Source organism: Notamacropus eugenii, chromosome 2 (assembly GCF_028372415.1).
Source record: "Notamacropus eugenii isolate mMacEug1 chromosome 2, mMacEug1.pri_v2, whole genome shotgun sequence".
In the NCBI taxonomy this organism is placed as follows: Eukaryota; Metazoa; Chordata; class Mammalia; order Diprotodontia; family Macropodidae; genus Notamacropus; species Notamacropus eugenii.
In genome coordinates, this window is record NC_092873.1 from 241,457,809 (window position 1) to 241,469,575 (window position 11,767).

Genomic DNA, 11,767 nt, shown 5'->3' on the forward strand with positions numbered 1-11,767 from the left:
TTGCAAAAATTGTGAATCCCTTTCTTGACTTTGAGAACAGAAATAAAATAAACATTTCTCTAAGATGGTGATAAAAGAAAGCACATTATTAATAGAACTGGAAAAAGCACTGGGTAAATCTATCTTGAAATACAGTAGGAAAGAAACACATCCTGCAATGAGGGCGGGTTATGCCAGCATATGTTGATGGTCTTTAGACTACTTGCAAATTATTGAATTAAAGTGGAATATAATAGTGTAAACCTGAGATGGAAAGTTTGGAGCCTTTTTGTTTCTCATCACTATTCTTTGGTTCTGTTGTTTGCATTTTAAAATGTATTGCTAGGCAGTTGATGTGAACTGTTTAAACTTCTCAGGGAAACATGTCTATGAAATTTGTCAGCTTTGCTCTTACCTACCAACAGCTAGCACATATTACTGAGATGCATTTCATACTGCAGGTTTCTATGTCAATATCTGTGTTATTTTTTTTTCAACTTTGGTGGAGTTGATTATACATTTCTTTAGTAATTCTAGCTGCTTTTCTTAAATGAATGACCAATCTTAGCAACATCCTCCTCTGGGTTATTTTAATAATGGAGGTAGGAATTAAGCAGTTTCAAAAAATACATTGACCAAAAAGGAACTTATTTTAACCATTAGTTTTAACCTATCTTTTTTTTTTTAAACCAATGCTGCACTAAAATGTGGGAAAATTGACTGAGTTCATCCATTTTTCCCATCTTGTTAGAGATACTAACAAGCAGTGAAACAGCTAAAAGTAAAATAGAGAACTTATTCATCCCTTGATTAAATCGGAGTTGGCTGTATGGTCTCAATTATATTAAACTAGTAATTTGTTTAAGAGGCGGCAGCTAAACAGATGGCTGATAAATGTGAATTCTACATCAGTATTCATGATCTCATTGTATTTCTGTTACTCTAGAATACAAGAATTCTATTTCTAGTCATCTGTACAAATATCAAGTGGAATCAGACCATTTTTAATTTAAAAAATAAAATTACATTATTATCCCTTTTACTTGAAGATTAAATGGCTCAAGACTATCTATTAAGTTACTTATACTTGGGTAAATATAATTGAGCTAGCTGGAGAAAATAAAATGCCTCTTCTGAGGGAGGACAGTTTAGCAGCTTTGTATTTGTTAAATTGTATGTTTTTACCTGTGTGATATCTTTAAGAATCTGGCATTAAAGGACAATTTTAATAGTTAAATTTTGTATTAAAATGTCAAGTAAAGTGTAATTTTATATTAAGTGATTAACCTACATTTCTGGCTTATAGTCAATTAGACTAATAGTTACATAGGAGGAATGAATGACTATATGTAACTATTTAGGAAATCATGAGACCAGTAACAATTCCCTTAAAACTGCTACTTTTATAGATATAAATGTACGTAAATAAACATTAAAGGCAGCTTGGTCTACTGGATAGACATACTACTGGACTCTGGGGGCCAGAAAAATTGGAATCTTATTCAGGTTTCATTATTACACATTTACTGTGTAACCGTAGGAAAGTTACCTAGTCTTTTTTTTCTGTAGGCTTTTCAAATCCCTGTCTTTTAAAGTAGAAATAAACCCTACCCATCTCGCAGAGATGTGGCAATAAGTGGTATTTCTAAAGTTCTCCGATCTTCCAAGAAGAAAAGCACCATTTTCAAACAGTGGATTTGTATTTACATCCATGAATTATGTGTGAGGTTTTGCCATTTTGTGAACTTTTGAGAATTTTAAGTTCTTTTATCTGCAGTACTAATTACAAAGGTAAGTTTTGTCATTTATCTCTGAAGTTAATCTATGGGGCATCTCTTCAGTGGATCAGATTTGCAGTTTCTGTAATTGAGTCCTTTCCCCCACTTACCTTCAAGGTTAGTTGCTAATGGAAAATATTATAGTTATTGAAGGTTAACATGAAGGATGAAGTGTTTTTATATTTTTGTTAAATGTCCAGCTATCTTAAAAATGTACTTTTATGATGAAGCATAACAGGCAAATTACCTTCTCCAGGAAAATAAATACTTTCTTCAAAGGAAATGCTTCAGTGTTTGTCAACTCCGCATATTTGTCTGATACTTAAAACTGACCCTACAGACATACTTTAGTCTGTTGACCTTCTGTTCACACCTTCTGGATAAGCTCTCATTTTCCTCCTGAAGAGGACATTTCTTTCCCATATCATCTGTGCAACAAAACTATTATAACACTCAGTCCAGAAGGTTTTGCACCAATCTCCATGTCATAATCAGCAAGCAGATTTCACCTGAGAAATATTTCTAGAGGCACAAGCCCTCCTAATCCTTTTGAGCCCACCATTTCATATCTTCCTACCTCCTTATTAAATCATTTGCAGTATTCTGAATTACAAAACTGTATACCTTTTAGAGAAAATCTAGTCTACAAAGGTTCCTTTAAGTACAGGAATCTTAAATTCCCTTATCCCCTTTCCCTCCAACAAAATTAGACCGTACGACCTAATGTGTTAGAAAGGGTTAAGGCAGCCAGGTAGTCCAACATGTACCTGAAAAGGATTTCCTCTATCCTATACTAAACAGTAAGTCATCTGGCCTATGCTTAAAGATCTCCATTGAGGGAGAACCCACTGCATTTTAAAGCAAGCCGTTCTCCTTTTGAATAGCTCGGGGTGTTTTTCCTAGCTTCAAACCCAAATTTACTTCTTTGTAATTTTCACCTTTTCTCCCAGGTTCAGCCCTCTGGGGCTGATCCAGAACTGTGCTTTAAATAAGTACTTCAATATAGCTTATAGTTGCCCGAACAGGCCAAACCACCAGCCTTAACTGTGTGCATCCCAAACTCTTCACCATCCTAGTTTACCAGCCTTACTTAGCTGTATGTGTTGTAGCGTATCTTTACTTAACTAGCACCCAGAACTGAATATTGTAATGTAGATGTAGTCTGAATAAGACAAGGCACACACTGTGAAGCTCAAGGAGGTAATTCAAATTAACCTCATAGCTCACTGAAATGCCCAGGTCTTATTCAGAGAAACTTGTCCAACCATACCTCCTCGTCTTATACTTGTAAAGTTGATTTTTTAAAAATCTAAATTGAGGGATTTTAAACGTAATTGGGAAGCCTTTAACAAAAATAAAACAATGCATATAAAGGCACTGTTTGCATTTTAGTTTGACATCACTGTCTTAAGGTTAGCTATATATAGCCTGCTAAGGTCTTTGGGTCTCCTGAGTTAACCTATGGTATTATTTGACCTCAGTTTTCTATCTGCAAATTGTTCAAGAGCATTTAAACTTTGTCTAAGTCACTAAATGATAATAAATAACACAGGGTCAAGTGCAGATCTTGAGGCAGTCAGTAATTTGTTGAGCACCAGCTATGTCTAGGCACTGAGAATATGACCACCCTTCCCTCATCCCCCAACCCCCCAAAAATGTGAAAGCCACTGCTCTCAAGGAGCTTATATTCTGTCAGGGAGCCAAGTGGGCCTTGAATGATTAATGACTTCTTTGAATCTGGATTTTCAATTAGTCCAGATTATCACCTCAACATCTTTCCACCTTTTAGACGAGAGTATGAGCTACTTTATTAAGTGCTTTTCTAAAACAGCTACAATATTCTGCTTTGTAATAATGGCAGGAAAGAAATTAATCAAACATGATCTGTTCTTAATAAAATTGTGCTAGCTATTTGTAGTCAACAGGTTCTAGTTATTTACTCGCCATTCATTCTGGAATTTATCCAAGTTAAAATTAAGCTCATTGACCTATAAATCAAAGATTGTTCTCTTCCCCTATTTAAAAAAATCTAAATATTTCTCCTTTTGAGTCTGGTGGCAATTTTCATTTTCTGTGGTTTTTTATCTAGTCTACACACATACTCTCAGTTCTTTCAATACTTGAGGACATAGTTCATCAAGGTGACTTGGATTCATCAAAGACAAATCCAGATTAGATTTCTCCTTGTCATTTCCTCTGCCTTTTGATGTATAAAATTATCATTAGGACAAATAGAGAAATCATTGACTGCTCTTTTAGCAGAAAGCTTCATGTCTGGAGAATTTGAATCTCAACACTACTGTCTAAAAGGCATTATGGTTAAAAGATAGATAGCAGGTCTGAAAGCCAGGAAGATCTAACTCTTTTCCACTTTTGATATATACTGGCTGTGTTACACTGACTAGATCTCTTAATCTCAGTGCTCTAGGCAATTCTTTAAGACTACAAATTGCAGGGTAGGTAATTTCTCAACTTGGAAACTCCCTGTATCAGTGAAATTAGGTCCAGTACCACTTAACCCTAGTACTTGGAACTTATGCTACTATGCATAATAATGCAAGTGGTCAAAATGACAAAAATCACTTCCATTTCTTCTTCCTTTGATTTTTGCCCACCAATATGGGGGAATCCTTACCCCCATATCCCAAGTCTGGTCCCTAGATTTCCTCATGAGTATGGTATGGTATGCCTTTTCCCTTTTTTTCAATCCTGTTTTTACTTTTACCTTTCCTATTCTGAATAAGGTTCATATTCTAGACAAGGCTTTCAACCCTGCAGCTCAATGTGTAATCAAATTTGCTTCCTCATATTCGGATCTCTGTTGGTTCTCGCTTGTGGTCTAAACTTGTTTTGTTACAGACATTTGAGGTAGTAGGTTTTGCTATTGGTTCTTTCCTTGGACTTTTTTTTAAATTTTATTATTGTTTTTTAATGTTCTACAATCACTACCATAAAATTAAGATTTTAAACCCCCCACCCCTACGTCCCACTACCCCCCTCCCTCCCCAAGACAGCATACAATTCTGTAGAGGTTCTACATATACTATTGAGTACATTTTCACTATAGTCATGCTATGTAGTCAAACTAAAATAAATGGAAGAAATCATATAACAAATCATAACATAATACACAAAAACACACACAAACATCATCTGCTACATTCTGCAAATGAATTCCATATTTCTTTCTCTGAGTGTGGAAGGCATTTTGTCTTAGAAAACCACCATTGGGGTTTTTTTTTTTAATAAGTTCTTGCGTTATTACGAAGTTCCAGGTCTACCAGAAAAAACTCTCACACACTGTGGTTGTTGCTGTGCATAAAGTTCTCCTGGTTCTGCTCCTTTCACTCAGCATCAGATCATATAAGTCCTTCCAGGCCTCCCTGAAGTCTTCTTCTTCATCATTTCTTATGGCGCAATAGTACTCCATTACGTTCATATACCATAATTTATTCAGCCATTCCCCAATTGATGGGCATCTCCTTGACTTCCAGTTTTTGGCAACTACAAAGAGTACTGCTATAAATATTTGTGTACATGTGGGACCCTTTCCTATCTTTATGATCTCTTGGGGATACAGTCCTAGTAGCGATGTTGCTGGGTCAAAGGGTATGCACATTTTTGTAGCCCTTTGGGCCTAGTTCCAAACCGCTCTTCAGTATGGTTAGATGAGCTCACAACTCCCCCAGCAATGAATTAGTATTCCAACTCTCCCGCATCCTCTCCAGCATTTATCGTTTTCTTGTTCTGTCGTGTTTGCCAATCTTATAGGTGTGATGTGGTACCTCAGAGTTGTTTTGATTTGCATCTCTCTAATCAATAGTGATTTAGAGTATTTTTTTATATGATTATAGATATCTTTAATTGCTTCCTCTGAAAATTGCCTGTTCATATCCTTTGACCATTTATCATTTGGGGAATGACTTGTATAGTTATACATTTGAGTCAGTTCTCTATATATTCTAGAAATGAGGCCTTTATCCCTGAGCTTAGCCATAAAAATTCTTTCCCAATTTACTCCGAATTTTGGTTGCATTGGGTTTGGTTGTGCAAAAACTTTTCAGTTTAATGTAATCAAAATTATCCATCTTGCATTTCATAATGCTTTCTATCTCTTCTTTAGAAAAAATTCTTCCCTTCTCCATAAATCTGATAAATACACTATTCCTTCCTCCTCCAGTTTATTCGTGGTATCAATCTTTATACCTAAGTCATATACCCATTTGGACTTTATTCTTGTGTACAGTGTCAGGCATGAGTCTATGCCTAGTTTCCGCCACACAGTTATCCAGTTTAACCCAGCAATTTTTGTCGAACAGAGAGTTCTTATCCCAGAAGCTGGGGTCCTTGGGTTTATCAAACAGGAGGTTGCTATATTCCTTGCCTACTGTGTCTTGAGTGCCAAGTCTATTCCACTTGTCTACCCCTCTGTTTCTTAGCCAATACCAACTGGTTTTGATAATTGCTGCTTTATAGTACAATTTGAGGTCTGCTAGCCCTACGCCACCTTCCCAAGCATTTCTTTTCATTAGTCCCTTTGACATTCTGGACCTTTTGTTCTTCCAAATGAATTTTGATATTATTTTATCCTGCTCTAGAAAGTAATTATCTGATAGTTTAATTGGTATGGCGCTAAACAATCTTTGGACTTTTTTAATCTTATGGATTAGTTTTGTCAGTAGCTATTTGTTTTCATTGTACTACTCTCTGTGAGCCTAAATTAGGCAGTTTTATCCTTTCCCACATTTTTATTTAAAAAGCTTTTTATTAGATTTCTAATATGACAGATGCTGCCAGCTTTGGCACACTGCCGTCGTGGCTGAGAGTCTGTCATTCCTGTATTTTATGCCATTATCTAGAAATCTGAATTCTATTCTTAGCCACTTTAGGAATCTCTTCTGAAATTTCTTCCTCCCAATAGTGACCTCTCAATTGCCTAATCCAGTCAACCTTCATAACCCTTGACTTCAACTTCATTAAATCATATATTTAGAGACAGAGGGACCTTATAAGTCATTGAATCCCATATCCCACATTTTACAGAGGAAGAAGCAGTCTCAGATAACGTGATTTGCCTGAAGTCACAGAACTAGTTAGTATCTGATACAGGTTTTGAACGCAGATTTTCCCGACTACAAACCCAAAACTTATCTGCTTGGTCACCTAGAAGTTTCATTTGACACTTGGTTATCACCTCTTTTCCTCCCTTGCCTATTTTGATGTTACACTGTCTTGATTCTCCATTCTTTTTATCAAAATCTGTCCTCATTTCCTCTCAATTCTTAACATTGGAGCATACTCCAAGGCACCCTCTACCCTTACGTGTGCCCTCAACAGATCCCACATGTTCTTATGGCTTCAGCTATTATATGTCCATGAAAGACTTTTAAATCTATATCTACAGTCCATACTTCAAAGTCTACACCAACAGTCTGCTTCATTCCTGAACTTGAAACCCTTATCTTTAATTGCTTTCTGGGCATCACTTATTCAACATAGTTCTCCCCAGTCCAGTCAGAATCAAGTCTTGTCAAATCTTGTAATATCTTTCAGATCTAACACTTTTCTTCAGTCAACCTAATCAAAGTTACCACCACTTCATATCTAGTTACTAGTTTCCCTGCTTTGTTCTCCTATCAATCCATCATATCCACTAGATTTATCTTCCTAAAAAAAATTCTTCCCTCCATCCCTCTCTTCTAATATCTTTTGAGTGTTATGCCCTGTCTCTTGTGGTCCAGAAGACCTACATTCGCATTCTGCTTTAGATACTGTGTGAAATTGAGATCTCCCTATACCTCAGTTTCCTAATTTGTAAAATGCAGGAATGGATTTGATAGTCTCTTTAGTTCCCTTCCAACTCAGTCTATTCTATGATTCAAGATAAGTTAAGGATGATGTAAACTATGGTTGTTTGAATAGAGAAGTGTTCCTTATTATGGTGTTTGGGCTTGACACTTACAAAGGGGTGAAGTAACTTAGTTATTCAATCCAGTCCTTAAACTACCAGTGTCATAGAAAACATTCTGTGAGCGGTCCAAAGGAAAGCATTCCTATCAGTGGTGAAGGTGTCTAGTTGTTCCTATTAATAGATAACATCATAGTAATCCCATCGAACTAAGTAACAGGACAATACTTATAGGGGAAATACATACAATCCTAACCATCCATGCAAGGAAAACAGTAACTAAGCATATTACTCAGATTGACATGAAGCTGGATAACAGACCATATTCATCTACCAATAACTGTGTGTTGGGAAGGATTATAGATACAATCAAATGGAATTAGACAGCTCAAAGCAATAGAAAAATTAATGCATGGTGTGTGCAAACAAGCTTCATTGCATTACCAGTAATTCTAGTATAAAAAGTAATACAAAAGATATCAGTGATATGCATGACCAGAAAAAGACATATACTGGTGAGGCCAGAAGAATATGACAATTGAAACAAATTGAGCTGTTCCCCTCAGATAGTAAAAGAACAAGAGAGGTCTCCAATACATCAAGTAGATCTTTAAAAGGATCTGTGAGAAAACAGACCAAAATGCATGGGATGAAAGGTGTGCAGAGGCTATAAATTTAAAGTAACATTGTCACAGGCCCATTGTGGAATTCCTCCAGTGAAGAGTATTTACTAGATACAGGGTTGGGGAACCTGTGGCCTCAAGGCCATATGTGGCCCTCTAGGTGCTTGGGTGTGGCCTTTTGATTTTTATAGAACCAATCTTTTTAATAAGGGGATTTGTTCTGCAAAGTTTGGATTCAAAGGACTGCACTTAAAGACCTAGAGGGCCATATGTGGCCTTAATGCTGGACGTTCCCCAACCCTACTCATTATATCATAGTCTCCAATGATTTTTTAAAAATCTTCTATAAAATGGACCTTGAAAACTAAGAGAAAGCATAATATGGAATGAAAAAGGATTGAAATGGTATATCAAGTGCTCAGTATGTGGCATTTTTAGGATATGAGAATATATTTTACTCTTGGTTTTGCTCCACAATTTCCCCAACTTTACTTTTATCCTAGAAGTATTCCATACCCCTACATAAACATTAGCCCCAAAGTGTTCCATAGTCAAATTACTTTGTAAAAAGCTCATCTAAGGAATATCAAATATGCATCATTATTTTTAATTGAAATTATAAAGGATAAAAGCTCCACAAATATTCCCAGTTTTATCAGTAGAATGGTTTGATTCTTTGTGTTTGGCAAACTTACTCCCTTTTCTCATTTTATTTCCTAATTTTATCGTCTGTGAAGATGAGAAAAGTGATTGTCTTTCTGCCATACTTCTGATGGCTATATCTGTGCTTGACATCCTGTTTTTGTTTTTTCCTGAGTTTTGTCTACATTTTTCCAAATTTCAAGATGATTTAAAGCATTCCTCAGGATATTAACACCTGCAAATCTGAGCATTTTATTTTCATTCATTCTGCAGTCATTGAATAAGCTGTTGTTATTGTATTAAAATGTATTAAAACATTTCCAGTAAAGATACAAAGATACACCATGGCTCCTGCCCTTAGACTTATACAGTAGAAGCGGGCATATGATACATACAAGTATGTAATTTTTTCTAATAAAAATGTCAGTGACACATCTTAATATAAGCATAAGAGTTATAAAGCCCTCCTTTATGAACTCCAGTCACTCCCTATTATCTCCAAGAAGGAAAACCAGGAGAGAGCAGTAAAAAAGAAAAATCTAGAGAGAAAAGAATGTCAGGAAGAGAATGGCTAAGAGAGGCTGCAGAGAGATTAAGAAAAAATGACGACTGAGAAAAGGACATTAGATTTGGCCATGAAGAATATTAGTGACTTGAGAGAGACCAGTTTCAATTGAATGATGAGATAAAAATCCAGACTGCAAATAGAGAAAAGGAAGCAGAGTAATTTATTGAAGATAGTTTCCTCAAGGAGTTTGGCCACTAAAGGGAGAAGAGATATATAGGATGATAAGTAGAATGGGTAGATGGCTTAAGTGAGGGTTTTTTGAGGATGGGGAGATATGAACATGATTATCGAAAGATCAGTGAGAGAACAGGTATGATAGAGGGGAAAACAGGATGGAATGGGATCTTTGTGCATGTAGAGGAGTTTGCCTTGGCAAAAAGGGCCACCTCTTACTGTGAAGAGGTAAAAGAGAACAGCAGAAGACTTCTGAGTGATGCGAGACAAGGAACGGAAGAAAAGTAGGCATTCTCTGCAACGTGAAGATTCCAGAGAGGTGGCACATAAGCTGAGTCCTTAAGACTAGGAAGGATTTGCAAAAGGTAGAAATGAGGCAGAGGTGAGTATTCCAAGTAGAGGAACCAGCCAGAACAAAGTTTCAGGGAAGGAAAATATTGGAGTTACCCAAGGGATGGCACACTGCAGGTGTAGCTCATAGGAGTGTGAGATAAGACTGGAAAGGCTATGGTAGTCATAGTAAGGATTTGGGGATTTTATTTTGTAGGCAATAGGGAGTTATCAAAGGCTCTGAACAGAAGCATGTGTTCAAGTCTTTTTATGAGAATGATTAATCCAGCAGTGGGGTAAAGGTGAATTGGGAGGAGAAAAAACTAAGCAGGCAGGTGGTAATGAGGATCTGTATTAGGACACATGGCAGGTAGGGCAGCACAGCAGATGGAGTGCTGGGCCTGGAGTTCAAATCTAACCTTAGACACTTACTGTGTGACCCTGTGCAAATCACTTCACCCTGTTTGACTCAGTTTCTCCATCTGTAAAATGAACTGGAGAAGGAAATGGCAAAACACTCCAGTATCTTTGCCAAGAAAACCCCAATGGGGTCACAGAGTCAGACATGACTGAAAAGACTTCACAACATTTTTACCAGATGATCAATAAAGCAATGAGGTGCTGAACTTGTAAGTTATGAAAATTCGGGTTCAAATCCCAACTCAAACTCCTACTAAGTTGTGTGACCATGGACATTTAACTTGAATCTCACTTTTCATCTTGAGGTAAAATGGTGTTTGATAGTGAGCTTTTTGCCTTCTCTCGCTTGGAAGGAGGTTTTACTTCACTTCCCTTCCATTTCCAAACCACACAACAATATTCATATGCCATTATAAGTGGTACCCTCCTTTCTACCTTCCCCATTATAATGTAAACTCCTTGAGGGCGGAAATTATCACTTGTTTGTAGTTGTTTCCCCCATTTAGCACAATGTCTGGCACTTAGTAAATGCTTAATAAAGGATTTTATCATTCCTATTAGCACCTGTCTCACAAGATGGTGGGGAAGAACAAATGGACTGATGCATATAAAGCAATTGTGACCATTAAAATACTAAGTGTGCACTGTAACACACATGCACACAAAAACACATGAACCCAAGTGTACATACAATCTTGTGTTTGGAGGGAATTAATATTTATCTGACATGAATAGCTCCTTCAGTGAATTAAAAACTAAGTCAAATCCTACATGGTATCTTTCACCCCATGAAATGAATGCAGATTATTAGCTCATGCATCTTCACAAGTTTCAGTGGTAAGCTCACCAACCTTAATTTCCTGAATTATCTCGTATACTTTAAACTTGGATAGGTTTATGACCTCATTCAAAAAGGCCATTTTCTCCTTTTTGAAAATCGGAACATGTTTCTAGTCATGCAATACCTCTCCTGTTCTGCTGTATTTCTTGAGGATCATAGTGAACATGTTGCTCAGCAACCATAATTGAATGTTCTTCTAATAGCATGGATCATACTGATCCAGACATGGTGATTTTAAGTCATTAAGGGTAGCTAACTCTTTGATGCCATTGATGTTGATGCCATTTTAAATATTTTTGTTCCATACTTCACAGTCCAATAGTTATTTTACTTGATAGAAAAAAGCAGAAAAATAGAAATTAAGAAGTTCTGCCCTTTCTCTTTCATTTATTAACTTCCTTTCATTCACTAGAGCAGTGATCCAATATCTCTTTCAATCTTTATCTTTCTTAAAAAGAAAGGAAGAGAGAAAGAGACAGAAAGGCAGACTTTTTCTTATCTTTA